General features: G+C 37.9%; 1 protein-coding gene across 1 annotated transcript in view; it reads right to left on the bottom strand.

Moving 5' to 3' along the window:
• The window catches only part of LOC136884187 (protein phosphatase 1 regulatory subunit 21), a 179924-nt gene that overhangs the window by 120225 nt on the left and 35358 nt on the right, over positions 1 to 24341 (bottom strand). The window lies entirely within an intron of this gene.

The following is a 24341-nucleotide window of genomic DNA, read 5'->3' as shown; positions in this document are numbered from 1 at the left end:
AACAGTCATACCAGAAAACAGAAGCGAAAAAAATTAAACGGCTGGATCACTATTGTGATCCACGCACCCACTGGAGTGTTAAGGAATTTGGACTTAAAATCAGTCTTAAGAAAACAGTCAACAGACAAAATTCAGGAGCAAATATCGCAGTAGTCGGACAGAAATTGCAAGAAGTTAACCACTTCCAATAACTCGGTAGTGTCCTGACTGAAGATAACTGATCAAATGCTGAAATCACAAACAGAGTTCAAAGAGGAGCTGTCCTTTACCATCGGGTTAGAAGCCTTTCCTGGGACAGCCAGATTGCAATACTAGCCAAACGAACACTTTATCAAGCATACTTCTTGCCCATATTAACTTATGGCCTTGAAACTTGTATCATCAAAGGCAGAGATAAAAGTAGACTCCAAGCTGCAGAAATGAAATTCCTCCGGACAATGCTACAAAAAACCAGAAGGGATTGAGAGGATTCGCCAAAAGATTCAAATAAGAGAATCGTTATGTGATACCATACTCAGATCAAGATTGAAATGGTATGGCCATGTAAACAGAATGGATTCTTGCTCAGTAGCTAAGGAATGGTTGGAGAAAACCTTAGACGTTAAAAGACCTAGAGGTAGACCTCAAAGGAGATGGATCGAACAGGTCACACAAGATCTAGAACATAGAGGAGTGGATTGGAACCAAGTATAGGAAGAAGAACGGTACCTGAATCGACTGAAGTGGCGAGCGCTCATACACCGCATCTGGGAAACTGGAGACGGTTAACTGATGATGATGATGAAGAACAAAAGTATAGAGATCATAAATTCCAAATCATTTATGTCTTATACAATTTACTGTACTGACTATGATAACAGAATAATTAATTTAGACTTTTGTTGCTCAGTCGATTTCAACGCCGAGCATTGCTAACATGGAAATATTGTTTAATCGTGTTAACTGGCCATGGTTTTTGTCATGATTGTCTAAAGGTGTAAAACCGTGTGGTCATCGGTCCATCTCGACAAGGAAAAATGTGAAGATGATTATAAAAAATGAGAAAAACCGTAAAGGAACAACTGCTTAAAAAATAAGACGAGGGAGTCATGAAAGAAGGAAGGACTGCCTTTACATTAGATGCTCTAATATCGCAGAGTCGGAAGAGAACTAAATGTGAAGGTCTACAATATGGAAAGCCCATAAAACTGATCAACAATAACATTATATTGACCACTGTTGTGATATTATTTGTCTTCTGCTTCCACTCATCTCCGATAGATGGGATTACTGCTGCGTCCTGAGTAAAACAGCACGTCTGAATATTGGCGGAAAGTAGTTGGGAAGTTGGAAAATTTGTACATGCTACACGATTGTCTTATCAACGACAGGTACTGCAGCTGGTCTTATGTAAATTCAGCCACATATTCAGGAGTCATAATGCAGTAAAACCCTATTAATCTGAAATGCATGAGACTCAAAAACTGGACTTCGAATTACAGTAGAGTCTCGCTGAACCGACCTTCGCTTATCCGACACTCCGTGTTATCCGACACTGGTAGGCTTAATTTGAACTTTAGGTGGATGCAATTCTGGGACGCGGGGTGTGGAGGGTGCGACTGTAGCAGTCATGCGGTAGGATTGTTCAATTTAGTATTGGTTCGGTGCAGATGTCATAGTTTTCATATCCTCTGGAGTATGGCGAGTAAACGTAAGAAAGTGATTGTTTCTGTGGAAGACAAGTAGAGTGGGTTAAAGAGACTGGATAAAGGGGAAACTGGATAAAGGGGAAACTCTCCAAAAAATGGCTGCAGATTATGGCGTTGGACGTGTTACAGTGGGAGACTGGAAACATACGAGGGAATAAATTGAAAAGTGGTGCTCTACCAGAGCAGAGAAAAACAATGAAAAATGTGAGTACGAAAAAGTAAGTGAAGCACCATTTCTTTGGTTCACTAAAAACCAGGAAAAGGGCCTGCCAATATCTAGCCCCATTCTGCAAGAAATGGCGGTGTATATCCAGAAGGAGTTTAATAAAGGGACCCTAATTTTACTGCCAGTGCTGGGTGACTTGATTGGTGGGAAAAACAGTATGGCATTGGGCAGCTTAATATCTGTGGAGAAAAACTGTCAGCTAAATCCGATGTGGTTGTGAAATTTAAAACACAATTTCAATAAATAATCCTTGCTGAAGAATTAACCGGTGATCAGATTTTTAATTGTGATGAGACTGGGCTGAATTTCAAGATGCTGACATCAAAACTCTTGCAGCCCAAGCCGAGACGTCTGCACCTGGCTACAGGCGTAGTAAGAAAAGAGTATTACATCTACTGTACAAATGAATTAGCAAGTCAATAAATAGAGTCCCGTAAGACATACTACGTAATACAGTACAGCCTTCCTGTTTGTCTTAGTTCGTTTTCAAAGTTATTCCATATTATCCGACATTTTCGGTGATCCGACGTACTCCAGGTCCCGTTTAAGTCGGATAATCGAGACTCTACTGTACATGATTTTGAATTAAATGTCGATCCTCAATTTCGAACATTCTCTTACCGACTGAAAATTAATGTAACAAAATTACAGTAGCCCTATAACAAACAATGGGGTACTGCAAAAAACAGCTGCATGATAACCCTTTTTTCACAACGCCATTACAGACAACAACAGCAATAAAATGCAATAAAAAGGTTAGGCTAAGTTTATGTTACTGTATGTCACTCACATGTGTACTATACGCGCACTTTATCTTGAGCCCGGATCTCCATAGTAACGAATGGGAACTAGGGCTCAAGAAAAAGTGCGCGTACTATACAAGTATCATCATCATAACAGTCTGACAAAAAAGCTCAAAAGTGGCAACAACCGAGCCAAAATTAGTAACCTTGTACGTAAGATCAAAATCAAAGCACTGTGAAGACTTCTGCAATTCCCATTTTGAGCGGCTTTATAGTAGTTCTGTTAGATGGTGGAAATTCATGCAAAGTATTGTCTGTGAATCATTTTCATAGAATAATAAAATAACATGTTTGGAGAAAACATGGGTAAACCATTACATAGAAATAGGTTCACCAGCAAGGTGAGCATCAATCAGCATAGCACAGTTCATATCTCAGTCTTGGTCTTAACTCTTGCATACTTGTGGTGATGGAGGCCGGCAATATCAATAGTAGGCAGCTGATCGATCAATCGATTGATCAATGAATCAATCAATCACCACCAAACTGCATTTAGGGCTGTTGGCAGATTTCCTATCAATTGTTTACTTAATCTATTCTTAAATGATTTCAAAGAAGTTAGAAATCTTTCCAACATCTCCTTTGGCAAATTATTCCAATGCCTCACTCCCCTTCCTATAAAAAAATATTTGCTCCAATCTGTCCTCTTGAATTCCAACTTTATCTTCATATTGGGATCAATCCTACTTTGAAAAACTTTCTTCAAGCTTATTCGTCTACTAATATTATTTCACGCCACCTGCCCACTGACAGCTCAGAACATTCGGCTTAGTCGAGCAGTCCTTTCTCAGAAGTCTTCCCAGTTCAAGTTTGCAACATTCTCGTGACACTACTATTTTGTTGGAAATCATCCAGAACAAATTGTACAGCTTTCCTTTATATCCTCTCCACTTCTCAAATCAAGTAATTCTGGGAAGGGTCCCATAAATGAGAACCTTATTCTAATTGGGATTTTTCCAGTGACTTATACACTTTCTCCTTTATATCCTTACTACAACCCCTACATACCCTCCTAACTATTTGAAGAGATCTGTACCGTTTATTTTCAATCCCCTTTATGTGACCACCCCAATGAAGATCTTTCCTTATATTAACATCTAGGTACTTACAGTGATCCCAATGAGTTATTATCACCCTATCAACATAGTAATTAAAACTGAGAGGACTTCTTTTCTTGGTGAAATTTACAACCTGTCTTGTCATCCACTTTACCATCATATAATCTGCCATCAATCTCACAACTTTGTTGCGGTTTTTTTTTTTTTTTTTCAGTCGTTCACAATCCTGTAACATTTATTACTCTATATAGTATAACATCATCTGTAAAAAGCCTTCTCTGTGATTTCACTTCTTTACTCATCATTTACAGTAAAACCTCGTTAAGACGTTTCTGCAGGGAACAACAAAAATGAACGTGTTAAGTGAGGAAACGTACTACTGAATATATGAATATAAATTATCCAGCAGGGATGTGGAAACACTAGATACAATTTTTTCTGACATGAAGGTATTTTACGTCGTGTATCCACGAGTACAGTGAAAACTATATCTGCCATTTCTCAAGATGAGAGGAAAGTATGAAAGGTGTGAAAAACAACAAACAACAAATATGAAAACATACACACGGGGGCCAACAAAAATATCCAAGTGTTATTCCAGATCACACTTTTTCTAAAACAAATGTTAGTAAAAGTCTTTTATTCCGGAGCAGAGGGTTATGAAACACTATTTTCTGGTCACACTCTTAGACAATGAATTGGAGGTTATATTCGGCCATTTGCGACTGCGACAGAATGACTTTGACACCATTTTGAAAAACTTTGACCAAGTCTAATCGATGGAGTTGAAACTCGAAGGTGCGAGTTCAACATTCGCAACCTTTGCACGTACGCTATCACGCTAGTCAATTTCACACGATTATGTTCCTGATCCAGATATAGGCTACCTGTACCGTATCACACTAAAAAACTTCACTATACCACACAACAGAAAATCAATTTCTAACTTCTGAATGGAATACAAAACACAAATAGGCTAACTTTTTCCGTAATTGCGCAACTGTGGCGACGGATCTTACCTGAGTTGGAAATCATGTTTGTTTCACAAGGGATGACAAACAACATTTTCAGGGCTAGGAAAAATGTGATCGTACTAAGCGGTAATTGCAAAAATTTGTGACGCGATAAGCGAGGTATTTTTATATAGATTTAATACGATGATAATCAGGACTTCGAATTTATGACATGCTAAGTGGGAAAACGTGTTAATGAGGAATGCACTAATGAGGTTTCACTGTATTTATTTATTTATTTATTTATTTATTTATTCACGAAGCACAAGATACAGCTACACTGAGCAAATTTCACTTGCACTGTCAACAGACTATTTAACAAACTTAAACTTTCATAATAAAATATAACAAACATAACAAAATATAACAAGATCAGGTACACATCCTACTAATAACTGTCCAAATCGAAAACCATGAGAATGTCCATGTTCATAGCCAAGTCGTCGTGGGTCAAGATGGCGGTATAATCCCTTCACATCAACTTATCTTTAAGATACCATTTACACACCTCTCGAATACACTTTTATTTGATGATATATCAAGCTCTTGTCTCATATTAATATTGTTAAAGAGTGTTGGGAGGCGGATTAGGAAAGATCGTTGAAGTATTGAGTGCTGAGTGTGGGGAATGTGGAGAAGATCTTTGGTTCTGGTGGAGCGGGAAGGAACGCGGAGAGAGAAGAGAGAAACAAGATGTTCCGAGCGGTAATGTCCATTTAAGATCTCGTGGAGGAAACTCAGGTCAGCTACCTGTCGCCTGATGTGCAGCGGTGACACATTAATTGCCATTAATATCTGCTGCGTAGACAGATTTCTGAGCTTGGGGTTTCTGTTCCTTGCAATTGCAGCAAAGAAGGACACTGCTCTGTCTAACTGCTTGGTATTGGAGGGGGCGGCTGTTGTCCAAATCGGAGAGCAGTAGTTTAAGAGAGGTTGAACGATCGTGAGGAAGAAGTGGCGAAGAGCAACGGGGTCAGAAATTTCTGTGAAGCGATAGAGAATGCCTAGTAATTTCATAGCCTTGGTTGTATATGTTTCTATATGGGTCTTAAATTGTAATTTTGTATCGAATATTACACCTAGGTCACGCTGTTGCGTAACCACGGTGATGGGCTTGTCGAGTAGGTAATATGATGTCGGTAGAGGAGATTTACGCAGTATTATGGTCATGTGGCTGCATTTTTGTGGATTGGGGATAAGTTTCCAAGTACGGCACCAGTTCGAGAGGGCATTAAGCGATGACTGTAGCAGAGCTGCATCTGCTGGATTCCTGATCTCCCTAAATATCTTGCAGTCATCAGCAAAGAGTAGGGTATTCGCTGTTTCGTTGAGTTCGGACGGCAGATCGTCCATAAACAAAGAAAACAGCAAGGGGCCAAGAGTACTGCCTTGTGGGACACCGGAGGTGACTGGTAACCATGAGGATGAAGTGCCTGATATTACCACTCTCTGCCAACGGTTATGTAGGAAGCCAGCAAGAAGGGTCAGTAGACTGCCATGTATATTAAATCGTTCGGAGAGTTTATGGAGCAACAGAGTATGGTCAACAGAATCGAAAGCTTTCGAAATGTCTACGTAGCAGATATCCAGCTGTGATTTAGCTGCAATGGCGTGTGATGCAAAGCTATGCAGAGTGGCCAGGTTTGTTAGACAAGAGCCACCTGGTAGAAAACCATGCTGCTTGGTTGAGATATACGGCAAAGTGAATGCGAGGAGACGCTGGTGTACAATTTTTTCAAAGATGAAGGATAGTGTGGGGAGAATAAAGATTGGTCGGTAAGATGAAACATTAAATTTGTTGCCTGATTTGAGAAGTGGAACAATATTTGCCTGTTTCCAGGTAATAGGAAAATAGCCCGCGGCAAAACATCTGTTAAATAATTTAGAGAGAGGGACGCAAAGAGTGCTGGCAGTATTTTTTAGGAAAAGAGGACCTATAGTGTCGACACCGGTAGCTTTGTTGGTACGAAGAGTTTGAAGAAGGTTATGAACTTCACTTGGTGTGGTAGTTATGCTTGATAGGGTTCTGTTTGAAGCTGTACCAACGGGAGGGAGCGGTTGGTTTTGTACGGGAGGGGAGAAGTTTGAGAAGAAATACCTGTTGAACAGTTCATTGCGATCGGCGCCATCTGCTGTTGTATCGTTGTGGTTCACGCTGACAGGAATCCGCTCCGTCCTTCTCCGTGTGTTGATGAGACTCCAGTAGCGCTTGGGATTGCTGCGGACGTTTTCAGTGACAGTGTCTACGTGTGTTTTGTAGTCTCTTCTGACCATAAACCTCGCGTGGCGGCGGATTTTAACGAAGGTATTGTGAGTGTGTGGGTTAGGGAAGTCTTTCCACAGGCGCCAAGCTCTCTTCTTATTAAATAATATCAGTCTGGTCTCTTGTGATATCCAGTGTTGATGTTTGCTAGTAGTATCCCGTTGTGCAGGTACGAAGTCTTTAATTGCAGCTTGCAGCCAGTCGTACAGCAGGTCAAGAGCCGATTCGATATCAGCTATTTCGAGCAGACTCCAGGGAAGGCATTCCAGGGCACGACACATTGCAGGCCAGTCGGCACGGCGCCAGATGTAGGTAGGGCGGTAGGATGTCCTGCTGTGAGGCTTTGAGGAGGGGTGTGGAAGGAGGAACGTAGCATCGAGGGACTGGTGGTCGCACAGGAAAAGGTTTCAGCCTGGGGTTATTGTTTTAAGTTCTAATGAGGAGAGTATGAAGTCCAGGGTGTTGGGTCCACGGGTTGGGTACATATTAAACTGTTTCAGTCCGAGGCCATTAATAAAACTGTCTATAAAGTATGTGTCACAGTTGTTAGCTGACAGTCCGGTAGTTGGAGAAGACCACTTTATAGACAAGTTAAAGTCGCTCATTAAAATTACTTCACCATGAGGGAGAGCTGCAATGACTGAGTCCAGGCACTGCTCAAGGTCACTGAATTGGCTGTTTGGTGGTCTGTAGTAACATCCCACAAGTACAGGGCGTCGAGGAAAGAGTAGCTCCACCCACACTAACTCACAGTTCAGTTCGAGATCTGTCCTTCGTTCACATGGTAAAGCACTGTTCACTGCTAGCAACACTCCACCACCTAGAGTAGCGTGATCACGACGGAATATGCTGTAATTAGCACTGAGTGGTAGTTCACTGTCACTAGCCCAAGAGAGCCATGTTTCAGTAAGTCCGATCACGTCAACTTCTCTTAAGTCTGGCAGGGATAGTTCACAATCAGACAACTTATTGTTTAGGCTTTGCACATTCTGACAATAGATGTTTATGTCTGTTTTCATTTCACAAGTGGTGGGACCGGGGTTTAAGTGGACATCTCCAGCCAGTAGTAGGAGGCAAAGCAAGCCCCTAATCGCTGAGCGACCAGGCCTAAGCTTGTTCGGCTCCGAGCTAGTAGGGAGGCGCCTATAAGTCTGGAAAATGGCGCATCCAGTCAAAGAGAACGCCGGAATGTAATAGTTTCTCTCTGCTAGTAGCCATGCAAAAGGAGAACTCACTTTTTCACTTGCACACACCGATTTCTTAACTCGAATAGACCCGTGCAGAGAACCGTAAAGCGCAACAACTCTGATTATTACCACACAAACAACACAAACTGCAGCAGCACTAAGCTTGCGCGTGTCTCCTCCAGCCGCCATCTTGTAGAAAACAAACGCCCAATAATATGCCTTGCGGAACTTCCCTCTTCATCACTAAAGGATCAGATTATGTCTCAACCACTCTAATTCCCAAAGTTCTATTTTTTAAAAATGTAGCCACCCCATCAGTCACTCTTAAGTCTAGTCCAACGGCACTACTTTCATCAGTTTTTTATTTTTTTAGCTTTACGTCGCACCGACACAGATAGGTCTTATGGCGATGATGGGATAGGGAAGGCCTAGGAGTGGGAAGGAAGCAGCCGTGGCCTTAGTTAAGGTACAGCCCCAGCATTTGCCTGGTGTGAAAATGGGAAACCACGGAAAACTACCTTCAGGGCTGCCGACAGTGGGATTCGAACCCACTATCTCCCGGATGCAAGCTCACAGATGCCCGACTCTAACCGCACGGCCAAACTCGCCTGGTACTTTCATCAGTAGTCTCCCATGATCTACCCCATTAATTGCCTTAGATAGGCCAATAGCAGTTCATCCCATGTTGACCTCCTGAATTAGAAATATACGCTACATCCTGCTGGAATCCTGCAATTTCAGCCTCACTGGAATAACTTTTCCTAAGCCCAAACTGCCTTCCACCAAAACCAGCAAGTAATTTTGCAAACGTTTCTCACATAAGTGAAAATAATGCTTTCCCACAGCTTACAAGCAATACATGTGAAGCTGACTGGCCTGTAGTTATCTTCTTTATGTTTACCACTTTATCCTTTGGACACTGGAACTACTATAGCACCTCTCCATTCATTCAGTGCAGCTCATTTATGCAATCAGTAGTCAAATAATATTTAAACAGGATACGTAACACAATCATGAACAGACACTAGAAAGCCAATGAAATGACGTAAAATTCAAAGTGATCAACAAAACGTAAAATAAATATGGAAAAGCACTATGATCTGATCTGACCTGACCAGGGCAAACAACATGCAAACTAAATCCATCAGGCCTACTGTAACCGTACAACAGGGTTACAGATTCCATTCAGTATTTATTATTATTATTATTATTATTATTATTATTATTATTATTATCCGATTCATTAGATTTTATATGCTGTTTCTCATCACTTAGACTGTAATAATTAGGTATCACGTATATTATTGTATTTAATCATAGGTTAAGTGAAATTTGTTGGTAATTATTCTGTATTGTAGTAAGTGAGATTTGTTGGTTTCATATAGTCAGGCTGTGGCTTGTAACTCTGGCTAGATGAGCTGGCATAGTATTTTGCAATCGAGGCTATGTTTAACTGAGAATGTTATGTGCATGTAGATTTCCTGGTGACGCATGAAACTTAGTCATCTGCAATCCGCTTGGGCACGCTTAGACAACACTTGACTGATGACATCAGTGCGTGGGCACGTGATTGCGACCAAGTGTCAGTATTCGCCAGCTACTGTATGTTGAAGTGGAAGGGATGAACAGAGTAGGGAGATGAGTCGTCATCGCGAGGTTATAAAAGTCGATGTAACGGTGGTGAGAGGTATTCAGATCATATCGTTCAGATCATATGTAACAGTCAGATGTATCAAATGGAAGAAGTGGTCTTAGAGTGATGGTCAGAGCTAAGAGTTGTGTTTTCAAGAGGTCTTGTAATAATCGAGGAGGTCTACAAGTGGTGGTTGTATCCGAGCAGAGACAGGTACTATGCTGATAAAGAAACATCATCTTCTTGTGAGGATGGACTTCACAAGATGTTTCAATAATATTGTCAATTACTTATAATATATTGAGTGGACGTAATTACATTGGAGCTCCCTACACGCGTACATGGTATGTAGGCCAACTCCTTGTGATATAAGAAGATAACAGCAGACGGCTCCCGACTTCAGCTCATAGGTTTTCCCAAGAATTTCAAGTTCAACAGCGGTGTATGCAGACATCAGGTAATTAAAGCATCAGACATGTTATGCATTCATAACATGAAGAAGAATGTAGTCAGCGGCGATATCACATCTCACTTCAAGTTTATGCCAATAGCTTTTTTTGTTTAGATTAAATTTTCCTTTTATTAGTACCGCAAATCTCACTATATATATATTTTTTTTTTTTTTTGTTAAATTAAAAGACGTCAATGATTGTTCATTGTGACGTAAATTATAGTCATAAACTCAGTTTTATTTTAATTATAATAAGTGATTCCAGTTCCATGTACAATCCTCAATTGTGGAAATGCAACAGTAATTTAATATTGTCCTGATCCATATCCCAGTATATTGCCAAATATGTGAGTTTATCACCTCACGCCTTGAGATAATTGATGTAAGAGGTATGCTCTACCAAATTTTGTTGTTTTTATTTAAAAAGCAACTGGCGCTCAAACAAATGTTATGTATATTGTGTGAAGGAGATGAAGGTATAAGAGTAGTGGTTAGAGTAGCAACAACGTGTCGCCAGCAACGTGGGACTCGAAAGGTTCAGAAAAAGTGTTTCTGAATGGCAATATACATGGATCAGTTCTTTTAATGAGTACGCACATGTTAAATTCACCGAGTAATGTTAGGAAGTCATTTTGTTGAAGTTTGTATTTAAGGGGTAATGTCAGAGGAAGTGCAAGGGGAAATAGCTTTGAGATCGCGAAAAATTAGTAGGAAACCGAAGATGGACAAGGATAGCATTATGCAGTCACGTGATGAGGCTTAGGTTATTGTGTCCAAGGAAATCCAAGGTGGTAACATAAATAGGAAGTTGGTGACTAAGTTGGGACCTGCTGAAAGTCAAAAAATAGTAGAAAGTGAGGAAAACGCTGTCACGCAAGATCAAAGTAAAGGGGTGATTGACCTGGGTTTATTTAATTTGCTGATGTCCAAAATGACTGAGCAGAATAATGCCATTAGTGAGAAAATTGAATCTCAGAATAATATTATGAGTGAGAAAATTGAAACGGTCATTAGTGAGAAAATTGAATCTCAGAATAATATTATGAGTGAAAAAATTGAAGCGGTCATTAGTGAGAAAATTGAATCTCAGAATAATATTATGAGTGGGAAAATTGAAGCTCAGAGTAATGTCATAAATAGTATTAATAAGAAGATTGATGATGTTAGTGATAAGATAGATCATAAGGTGTTAGAAATAAGTAAGCAAATTAATAATTTAGAAAGTAAGGTAAATAGGGAGTGTAGTGACATCAGAGCTGAGATGGAATTGGGTCGGAGCAATCTCCATACGGAAATAGAGCAAATTAGTGAGACATGCATCAAACAGATTGATGAATTAGGCGCCAAGATCGAGTCTAATAAAGGAGAAATCAATGAGTTAGTAGAAGAAAGGTTTGAAAAGATAACCAATACAGCAAGGCAAGAAACTAGGAAATGTATTAGTAGGGTAGAATATGTGGAAAGAAAACTTGGAGAAGTAGGTGATCTAGAGAGTGAACAAAAATCATTATCACAGAAGGTGAGAGAATCAGAAGAAAAGTTGCAGGAGGAATTAAGAAAAATTCAAGAGAAGGCTGAAGAAACAGTGGAAGAAAAATTTCTGAGTTGCCAGAGAGTACTCCAGAAAGAAGTGCGTGACAGTAGAAATGTGCGTGAAATAATTGTAAATAATGGTTTAATCACTAGAGATCATGATTTACCTAAGTTTTCTGGGAAAGAATTCAACCCGATGGAATTTATGAGAGTAGTAGAGAAGAAATTTGCTGTTCAATTAAGAGACAATATTATTAGCTGGGAAACTGTATTGGAGATCTTATCTAATGCTTTCGTAGGAGAGACTAAGTCTTGGTTTCAGGTATATAGAAGCTCGATGTCTAGTCTAACTGAATTTAAGGAAAAATTCATAGCTAAATTTTGGAGTGAAGGTGTTCAGAGTAGAGAGAGAGAGAGAGAGAGAGAGAGAGAGAGAGTAATGTTTGGCAGGTATAATTCTAACGAGGGTGTTAGAATGACAGAATATTTTTTGGCTCATGTTTTGGTGTGGAGAAATTTAGAATGTATTGGACCTGAGGCTGATATAGTTAGACTTATGGCTAAGCACTATCCCGATAGAATAAGAGAAGCTGTTTGTATGCAAAAAGTGGAGACTATTAAGGAAATGGAGATTTTGTTGCAAAGTTTTGATGCTTTAGGTAGTAGCTTGAATAATAGTAGGACGCTAAATAGGAATGTAGAAGGAAGGGGTAACCAATCTAATAATCAGGACAGGCCTATGAATAATCGTAACTACAGAAGAGAATATCAGGAGAGACCTAATAATAATTTCCACAGGGAGAGAAATTATCAAAATAGTTTGGAAAATTTCAGGACTGGGAGGCGTGATTATGGTAATCAACCAAAGCTGGGAGGCGGGAGAATACAGGCCATAATAATAATAATAATGAAGCTAGAGGAAATAGGCAACAGGGGAGGCCGACTGAGGTGTGTAACCAACAAGTCGTAACCGAACCAAGTAATTTAAACGCGCAATGGACTGTATAAACAGGTCACTGAGACAGTCCGTAAATGGTGAGTTCACGTATAAGGTAGATAAGTATGTTAATGTCGACCAGCCTATAGTTGTAAGTGAACATGATTGTGACCTAAGTAGCAATAATTCAAATGTTTTTAAGTGACGACTTAATCGTAGACAATAAATTTTATAAGTGTAATTTAAATTTAGAGATAAGGCAAGATTTGTTAAGTAATCTTATATTATGTAATGAGGATAATTTAAGTAGTGTTACTGTTACACCGACGATTGAACTGCTGATATGGGGCAGAAAAGTTAAGATTTTGTTGGACTCTGGTAGTGAGAAGTCATGTGTAAATTCCAAGCTGTATGAGGAAGTTTTGAGAGAGAATTATGATGTAGCGGAAATTCCAGTGAGGAATACGTTCATCGTAACAGCTGTTGGAAACAAGTCTCAAAGGGTGAATAAACAAATAGCTGTCCCCATTAACATAAGTGGAGAATGTATTTTCCAACCATGCTTAGTTGTGCCTAATTTAGTTTATGCCGTTATTTTAGGTACTGACTGGTTAACGTGTCACAAGGATAAATTAAATTTTGATCTGTGAAATGTCAATCTCATTTGGGGAAAGAGTAGCAGGGAAGTCAGTTTACCATATGATGTTTTGTCAGAAATTAGTGCGAATAAAGTGTGTTCTAGTACGGAAGGGTCTTGTGAAATTCCTAATATTAGGAAAAATATTGATGTCTGCCATGTGTCTATACAGAGAGATTCTAGAGATGAATTGTATGAGACAGTGGAGAAATGTAATTTAGCGGAGAGTCAGAGGGACGAATTGTGAGAATTATTGATATCACATAGTGATGTTTTTAGTGACCGGCCTGGTAGAACACATCTTTACGAACACAAATTTAATGTTCTTGATAACTCAACTTTTGTAGGATTATATTGGATGAATTTGAACTTGGTGACAAGGTTTTACTCAGAGTGCCACTCCCGTCATCAGCAGAAGCTGGTCAATTTTCTAAGTTTTTCTTGTTATATCAGGGATACTTCACCGTAGTGAAACGGATTGGGAAATGTGCTTATTCATTAGAAGACAAGGAAGGAAATATCGTAGGCACATACAATATAAGAAATCTTAAGAAATATATCATGTGAGTTTGTTGATTAATTTTCATTATTATGTTAATTCACCATGTTTTATGAAGCTGGCATTGCGAACAGGACTTCAGTGAAATTAGCGTGTGTTGTGATATTAAGTGAAGCACGGCAGTGCAATAAACTCCAGTGCTTGGAGAAAGTGTATATAATGAAATGTCTTCAAGAATTACTTTTGGACACTAAATGAACGTTTGAAACGACAGAAGTGAGAAAGTAATGTAATCTCTGTATGTAAATAATACTGTATAATCAAAGTGAAAATGATAATTGATCAATGTTTTATATGTGTAACAACGAACATCCAGATGGATGATACTATGTACCCAATTTGTAAAGGGCATTTTTATACATGTATCTATGGTGTACTCGATTTCAGGTGATTATGTATATATTTCATGAATCAATCGATTCATTTAATCGATTATTTCATGAGAGAGGCGTTCTGTAACCGTACAACAGGGTTACAGATTCCATTTAGTATTTATTATTATTATTATTATTATTATTATTATTATTATTATTAACCCGATTCATTAGATTTTATATGCTGTTTCTCATCACTTAGACTGTAATAATTAGGTATCACGTATATTATTGTATTTAATCATAGGTTAAGTGAAATTTGTTGGTAATTATTCTGTATTGTAGTAAGTGAGATTTGTTGGTTTCATATAGTCAGGCTGTGGCTTGTAACTCTGGCTAGATGAGCTGGCATAGTATTTTGCAATCGAGGCTATGTTTAACTGAGAATGTTATGTGCATGTAGATTTCCCGGTGACGCATGAAACTTAGTTATCTGCAATCCGCTTGGGCACGCTTAGACAACACTTGACTGATGACATCAGTGCGTGGGCACGTGATTGCGACCAAGTGTCAGTATTCGCCAGCTACTGTATGTTGAAGTGGAAGGGATGAACAGAGAGTAGGGAGATGAGTCGTCATCGCGAGGTTATAAAAGTCGATGTAACGGTGGTGAGAGGTATTCAGATCATATCGTTCAGATCATATGTAACAGTCAGATGTATCAAATGGAAGAAGTGGTCTTAGAGTGATAGTCAGAGCTAAGAGTTGTGTTTTCAAGAGGTCTTGTAATAATCGAGGAGGTCTACAAGTGGTGGTTGTATCCGAGCAGAGACGGGTACTATGCTGATAAAGAAACATCATCTTCTTGTGAGGATGGACTTCACAAGATGTTTCAATAATATATTGAGTGGACGTAATTACATTGGAGCTCCCTACACGCGTACATGGTATGTAGGCCAACTCCTTGTGATATAAGAAGATAACAAAGATAACAGCAGACGGCTCCCGACTTCAGCTCATAGGTTTTCCCAAGAATTTCAAGTTCAACAGCGGTGTATACAGACATCAGGTAATTAAAGCATCAGACATGTTATGCATTCATAACTTGAAGAAGAATGTAGTCAGCGGCGATATCACATCTCACTTCAAGTTTATGCCAATAGCTTTTTTTGTTTAGATTAAATTTTCCTTTTATTAGTACCGCAAATCTCACTATATATATTTTTTTTTTGTTAAATTAAAAGACGTCAATGATTGTTCATTGTGATGTAAATTATAGTCATAAACTCAGTTTTATTTTAATTATAATAAGTGATTCCAGTTCCATGTACAATCCTCAATTGTGGAAATGCAACAGTAATTTAATAGTGTCCTGATCCATATCCCAGTATATTGCCAAATATGTGAGTTTATCACCTCACGCCTTGAGATAATTGATGTAAGAGGTATGCTCTACCAAATTTTGTTGTTTTTATTTAAAAAGCAACTGGCGCTCAAACAAATGTTATGTATATTGTGTGAAGGAGATGAAGGTATAAGAGTAGTGGTTGGAGTAGCAACACTACTGACTTGAAAAAGAAATGTCACTAATGAGAGGCAGTTTTCTTCTGTACACACTTCCTCTGAACATTTAAATTTGGTCCATTGCTTTAATTACTGTATCACCAGCATCACTAGCGTTGGCAACAGAGTCTAGCATAGATAAGTCAGCAAGAGCTTCTTTCTTTGGCATTCTGTCTTCCTGTTCATTTTCTGAAGCAATAACTTCTGGCATTAGCTGATCCTAAGGCTGGTCAGAAACTATTATCAGGCAGATATAAAAGGTGCACATTGTTTAAAATCAGGCTATGTTTATTTGCAGCACACTGGTCTAACAGAAGAAGAACCTTTCTGTTTTGGCAGGCCATTTTCCTTTCCAAACATATTAGTCAATCTTCAGTTAATTTGTCTGTCATCCAGGTAGTTTTTGATGCCCTGAAAATGCATGAAAAATGCTTTCTGTTTCTGTAACACTACTAATAAAAAAAAAATTACCTCTTGGCACAACAGCAATGAAGGGTCTTGGCCTACCAAATGACTGCTGCTCAGCCTGAAGGCCTACAGATTAAAAGGTGTTGTGTGGTGAGCATGACGAATCCTCTTGGCCGTTATTTTTGGCTTTCTAGACCGGGGCCACTATCTAACCGTCAGATAGCTCCTCAATTCTAATCACATAGGCTGAGTGGACCTCAAAGCAGCCCTCAGATCCAGGTAAAAATCCCTGACCTGGCCAGGAATCAAATTGAATTGAATTTATTGATTATGATTTACATGCCACTGAGGCTGAAAAGCCCCTTTATGTAGCATCTTCTTATAATACAATACAGATTTATGAACACATTAACTACGTTTTTATAATATTAAAGTATTAAACTAAACATGAAACTTAAAAAAAATGAAAATACAGATACAAAGCCAGTAAGATTAAAACATACATTATATAAAAAGTAAGAAAGTAAATCATTAAGCCCTTCTGTTATTTTAGGCTACATGGATCTAAAGAATATAAATCTAAAGCAGAGAAACAATTTTCTTCAAAATATACATATTTCTGATTATTAGACACAAGAATGCCTGATCTCAGCCTCTTGCATAATCCTCCAGAAAGATAGATGTTAAGAACTGCTTTAGTTGGGTACAGTTAGTGTTATTTGCGAAACGGTGAAGATTAAAGACGTTAAAGATACGTGATGCAGTGCAAAGGATTTGTTAAATTTAGTGGTACGATGAAGGGGAATTTGAAGGGTAGTTTTTGTAAACCTATTATTTCTGTTATGTACCGACTCCATAGGTTTAAATGCATTATAAAGGTGTCTTCAGTTTGAGAATTTTGTGCGTAGCAATAGCTACTGAGATTTCCCGACGTTCATGGAGTTTCAACCATTGTAGCTGTATGTAATAGGGTGTTATGTGTTCATCACGCCTGGCAGTTGTAACGTAACGAACTCGGGGCCTCCGGGTAAGAGGCAGGCATGCTACCCCTACACCACAGGGCCAGCTTTGAAACACCACAGATTTTAAAATTTTCCAATCACAAATGGAGTTTTCATTGCTTCCATCGGGATTGCAGCACAGAAGGAATGTAATCATATCTTTACACAATTTTCCACTGCCCTCTGAAAGTGTCAGTTTTTCTAGGTTCTGCACTGAAAAATAACGCTTCAAATAAATTTATGACATGCACTGCATTTTCTGAGTATCTGCTATATTTGCAGATTCCGTTTGTTCACACACATCTTGCCATATTATATTATGCTGCTGTTTAAATCTCTGGAGCCATCTATTCAAACACTGGAATTTAGCCCTAGCTTCAATGTCAACTCATTCGCTTTATCTTTTAAAACTTCGCCATCAAGTACAATGTTGTTATTTCAGACATGCCTCAACCACTCCAACAGTTCGTCCTCTAAATCCGAATGGCTCGACCCCTTTAATCCCCATTATTTTATCCTTAATGTATCCTTGCATAGCTTGTGCTTCAATACTTTCTCAGTGTTGTAAATACTAAAAGTGAGGAGAGTGAAATGCCAAATTTCTGTTTTGCTCTTTTGCCCCCTTATCAACTTTCTTTTAATATATGGTTTTCCACTGAGTGTTTTGAAAAATTACTTTCTTTTCACCATTTTGGCCACAGTAACACAGCACAGAAAAAAAGGAAAAAAGGCTGAAACAGAATTTATACAGTATCTTCAGTCAAAGTCTATTTCCTTTTAAAGTTTGAACAGAAGAATGATGAATCATTGCATACTTGCTTGACACAACTTTAATCTCTGTAACAAGCCATATAGAACAAGCATACACAAACTTCACTCGCAGGTCACCTTTACTCGCACTTTGGAAACAATCTGCACTCGGAAAAAACATGATACAGACTGAATGAAGCAGCTGACTGACTGACTGAAACAAAGGAAACCCTCACTTGAAGTTGTTGACAAACAATTTGCATCAAAAATAAAGCATGAGAGGGGTGACTATTGCGATGATAATTTTGCGAGAAAATTATTTTGAATGAAAAGAACACTAATTTCCACTTAAGGGATTGGTGCAATTTAAAACTTCACCATCAAGTACAACGTTGTTATTTCAGACATGCCTCAACCACTCCAACAGTTCGTCCTCTAAATCTGAATGGCTTGACCCCTTTAATAGAGCAGTATGATAAATAGAGCAGACACCATCCACTTATCCAGAAGAGACCTTCGAAATGAACTAAATGTTATACGATCAATAGCGAAATCAAACTGATATAATGCACTATTTATTTATTTATTTATTTATTTATTTATTTATGACCTGGTCATCGATTTATACGAACATTTAATCACTACATACTATAGTAACATTTCATGTCATTCATTCCAGTTTACATTTTAAGCAATTTTAATGATCAATATTTGTTTTAATAAACATAATATAATCTGATTGATTATTTTTAAATTGTTAAAATTCGTATTTTTATCAATGTATATTAGAAGTTTTTTCATTATATATAGAGGATCAGGGCCCTGACCCACCATGGATTATATTATCTATAGCTGATGATGCTCACTAAGATTGAGCGAAACATGTCCTACTTGTAATTAAATGGTTTTATCCTAAATATAAAGGACATTGTGTATTGGAAAGGTGGTTTTATTAATATAATAATTTCTTATTCTGAAATCCAATATGGTTTTATAATGAGATTTATTAATTAAATTAATAATAATAAATAATAGTAATAATAATTAATAATAATACCTTGTACACAATGTGTTTAATAAAATTATATTATAATGAGATTTATAACTTGTAATGCAAGCTCACAGCCGCGCGCTACTAACCCCACGGCCAACTCGCCCGGTAATTTTATAAATCAAATGACTCAACTACACAGATGAGGAATACCAACTCCCAGATTGACTCAAGAACACTTGGTTACTATAAGGTTAAAAGGACAATGACACAGTTCAATATCAACCACAACAGTTTCAATGTGACATTTTAGTTTCAATTTTAAATGTGTAGTCCAACTTCATCAATGTTTTAGACTTAGATTTTAAATTAAGACATACCAAATTGCAGTGGCGAAACTACTTGGAGTCATTTGAGGCAATGCCTACCCTAAGAAATACTATTAAACATAAATGTTGTAACAAATTTATCTGCTATTGTTATTGTGTTAAATCAACAATAATCTCTTTTGATATGTGCTATAATGTCAGCAGATGATGTGCTTCGCTGATCGCCCCACTAGATGGCGACGGCAGACTACTTGTTCTTGCAGGGAGGCAGTCTGTAACTTGTCTCACGCAGGACTTTTTGTTTTGTTTCCCTTCAGTCAGCTTGTCGACTGGCGCGGGGTGGTGGAGGAAAGATAGGTTTACCGCCCGCACTCCTCTCTCCGCGAAGTCTAGACCCCAGAGAGGCAAGCCTCTTGTGTTATTTGAGAATGTAGTAATTCCCAGCGCGAAGGTGACAATAATGTATCAACTACTGGTACCCTATTGTTAAGTTTGTATTTTTCTTTTGAATTAGTAGGCAAGCAGTGGTGCATTATTGGCTTTATTTGTGACAATTCAGATATAGACTGTTAGTTGTGTCCATCATCCGGTTGAAAATCGCGTTGACATAATGTGTGAAGTAGGCCCCTTCGGGAACTTAACGAGTCTTTTGAACGCTTTAAAACGTAAGCCGTTCTCATCGTGGACTTTCGAAGAGAAGTGTGAAGCCAAAAACAAAAGATGTATGCCTAATTTGGATATTAAGTATTCTGACGGTAAAGTAGCGAGAAAATTTCAATTTTTTTGGTATACTCGATATTCGTGGTTAACAGCCTGCCCGAAAGCAAGAAGCTTTTTTGTTATACATGTGTTTTGTTTGGTGGTGAAAAGGAATGGACTTTAAATGGGGTAATTGTTACAAAAAACTTTCTTAGAAAAGCAGAGAAGCATCAAAATTCAAATAAACATATTCAAAATGAAGAGAGATTCCGTTTACTGGGGTGCGGGAGGATAGAATATTCTTTATCTGAAGGTGCAAGATTTCAAGCCATTAAACATAACGAAACCGTGAAACAAAATAGGCTTGTTGTTGAGAGACTTGTTGACATTGTGTGTTTTCTTGGGAAACAGGAGCTTGGATTTCGAGGTCATTTTGAAGGGGAAGACTCGACCAACAGGGGCAATTACCTAGAGTTGTTAGATCTTCTTTCAAAACAGGAACAGTACATTCGAGATCATCTCCAGTCCACATCGGGCTTTAAAGGCACATCAAGCGAAATACAGAATGAATTGATTGAGTCTGTAACTGCCATAATTCAGGAGACAATCAAAGCGGAGTTAGATTCTTGTGATTTCATTGGTATTCAGGCAGATGAGACCTTAGATGTATCAAACAGATCTCAAGTTAGTATAATATTCCGGTTCTGCTCAAAACAGGGTCCCACAGAAAGATTCATAGGCTTTTACGATGTTTCGATAGATAAGTGCATCAGGCTTATCAGAATTAATTGTCGATATTCTGCGAAAGTGAGGAGTGATTGATAAAGTCGTATGTCAAACATATGACGGGTGCTCCACAATGGCAGGAAGGCATGGCGGTGTTCAGCATTACGTTAAGCAAGTTTGCCCAAGGGCAATATTTCTACACTGCTATGCCCACAAGTTAAACCTCGTTCTTCTCCATTGCTCCAAAACAATAAAATCAGTCAGGTTGTTCATTCATAATCTGACAGCGTTTCATTCATTTTTTAGTAGATCCTCAAAAAGAGCTCATCTTCTGGAATCTAAAAGATTCAGACTTCCACAAGCATGCGCTACCCGTTGGAGCTTTCATTCGAGAGCAGTCCACACAATATTTTCGCGTTATGATGATCTAAGACAGGTTTTTGAAGACAATGCAGAGAATGATGAGGGTTGGGACAGTGAGTCGTACAATTCAGCTGTTGGCTTACTTGCCATACTCAAGAAGGCTCAATTCATTTATTTGCTCTGTCTCTATAGAGAAATTTTTATTTATACAGATCATCTCTTTGCTCTACTGCAACATAAAAGCACTTCTGATGTAATTCTGTGCAATACAGAAATTAGAAAAACCACTGGTACCCTCAAGGACATGCAATCAGAAAATACAGTATCCTCTTGCGTTGTAAAATGTCGCAAAATAAATAACGAGATAAGTGTAGATGACAGGACATTCCAAATGCTCAAAATGTTAACATATGGAGTTCTTGACACCTTAATTATGCAAATGGAAATACAGTTTGGCAATTTTGAAAGCATCCAGTTTGTTGAGTTGTTGGATCCAACTCAGTTCATAGTTTACAAAGACAGCTTCCCTGCTATTAAATTGAACAGTCTTATGAACATTTACCCCTTTTTTAATAGGGAAAGATTAGAAAATGAATTGATTAACATTTATTCCGATGTAGAAAAACATTTGTCCCCTCAAAAACTTTTACATTATATTGTCCTCAATGACCTCGACAAGTGTATGTGGAAGTGTCAAAATTGATTCGTTTAATATTAACATTTCCTGTGACCACGGCTTCCTCTGAAAGGAGTATGAGTACTCTGAAGAGGATAAAAACATACTTGCGTAATTCAATGAACAATGAAAGACTCAGCAGTCTTAGTACCATTTCTATCGAGAAAATGCTTGTGAAGGAATTCATGAGTGATCAAGTACTGAAGGACCGTGTGATTGACCATTTTGCAACCAAGAAAACTCGATGTTTGGAACTTCTCTACAAAAAACTTTAAGGTAAGATTTCCTGCCTACCCATTAATTAACTAATAGCTTCACCACTGCCAAATTGTATTCTTTATTATTGGTTGTATGTAAACATATGTTTCCAATTAGGTCATGGCTAAAGATGATCCAATATATGTAGGGTTGAAACTAGTACCAGTTATATAGGACACTATATTAAGCTAATGGTATTGAATAGGTAGACCTTTCTCTACCCTTTGATAGTGATCAACAGTCAATATGAACCATAATGAAATTCATAACTTATGAGTTAAGAACGATGGTGCAATCGGATTGGCGGAGAAAATTTTTCTTTTGGAGAAAATTTTTCTTTTTGAGAAAATGAGGTTACTTTGTTACTTCCGGGTCCATGATTCAAACTGACAAACTTGATGTATTTGCTATTCCAGAGAGTCAGCCACTTCCTTCTGCTGTGCGTCAGAGGGAGGAAAGGAAGGGGAAGTGGGAAACAGAGATAATGCAAAGTCCGAATACCCAAGTTTCTCATTCGTTTTGCTTAGTCCCTTCCCACCCCCAATAGGCAGTGCATAGTTTGTTGTGCACAAATTCACTGCTATGGGAACCCCGTAGCAAGAGAAGATGAACTTGTACCAAGAATACAGGCAGCTTTCCAGCTCGTTTGCGACACACTGCACATCCTGAACTGTGCATCGAAGTTGGAGGGGTCATATTGAATATCTACCATTCATTTAGTATTAAAAACTTCATTTTTTGTCCGTATTGACTCAAGATTTTACAATGCTTAGTAAAGCTAAAGGTTCCACCTATTCAATACATTATCGTAATGGTCTATTTAGAACATCACATATTTATTTAACTTATCATAAAATACATCTTTGGTACCGGTTTCGGCAATCCACTATGCCATCATCAGCCATTGAGTTTTTTATAGCAAGGAACATTCAAAAATTTAAAAATATGCAATAGCAAGTCCTATTCTTACATGAAAAACATTAAAAATATAGCTAAATAGCATAGGCCCATTGTACTATACAAATAACATGTCTTTTTTGAAAAATACAATATTATTTAGTGCATCTAAAATTATTTTATATATAATTGGCAAAGTCTATGATTTGGTATACCTTATGTACAATAGAATCATGTAAAATTGATAAAAGAATCTACTTTTTGCCATTTAACCAGTTTTTAAAACAACAAGTCCTATTTTACATGGAAAATATTAAAACTTGGCTAGTTAGTATTAACCCTTTTTTTATGTTATACAAGTAACATGTTTTGTTAAAAAATAAAGTATCTTTTTGTGCGTCTAGAATTGTTTTTTAGGTGCTTAAAAAGACTATAGTTTGATATAGTTGATACACAGGAAATTTGATGTTTCTATAAAAACCTCTGTCATTTTTAACACAGTTTCTTAGTTCCTCATAATATGCGACTTATACTGTTTTAGATAATAAATACAGGTTCTTCTTCCTTAAAACTTATTGAAACAACAGTCTGTTTGACTATGTAGTCCTGATGTGTTTTTTCTTGTTTGAGTATTGCTTCTAGTATTTTCCAATGTAAATAACTGTGTGGCTGAGGCCGAAACTATGGTTAAGATCTTGAATATTATTTTATGTGCCAGATGGAAATGGGCCGTAAATAGTGTTAATCTCGAACCAGTACGGACCTAAAAAGGAAATAGTGAAATGAGTATGAGTTATTGAGAACGATACGCGGTACTATAGAAAAGAATTGAAGATATGAAACTCACCTCAGGTTGAATGTAACAGCGTGCAGAGAGAGTGAGGAACAACTGCTGAATGTCTAACGCCAACCAGCCGGCTCAGCTGTAAGGCGTATTATGTAGGGGAAGGGGACGCAGGAGAGGTTACGTTCGCGTGTGCCTGTGGGTCAGGGGGGCGTGGACTTTGCCGGGGATAGTAGGCTAGCGCGCTACGTAATATTTTATATACGGATTGATTTTTAGGAATTTTTAAACTGTTAATTAATGAAATAAGCATGTCAAATAAAATTGTAAGTTTTTCCGAAATATCATTTAGATTGTAATTGGGATTATAATATTGATCTAAAGTAATGTAACATTGCTCTGTTAGGTCTAGGAGTGGGCCTTTATTTATTGTTTCGATGATGTCCAAGTCCTTGTATAACATAAAAAAAGGGTTAATACTAACTAGCCAAGTTTTAATATTTTCCATGTAAAATAGGACTTGTTGTTTTAAAAACTGGTTAAATGGCAAAAAGTAGATTCTTTTATCAATTTTACATGATTCTATTGTACATA

This window comes from Anabrus simplex, chromosome 1, assembly GCF_040414725.1.
Source record: "Anabrus simplex isolate iqAnaSimp1 chromosome 1, ASM4041472v1, whole genome shotgun sequence".
Taxonomy (NCBI): domain Eukaryota; kingdom Metazoa; phylum Arthropoda; class Insecta; order Orthoptera; family Tettigoniidae; genus Anabrus; species Anabrus simplex.
The sequence above is the reverse complement of the archived record's forward strand: the minus strand, read 5'-3'. Positions and strand labels throughout refer to the sequence as shown.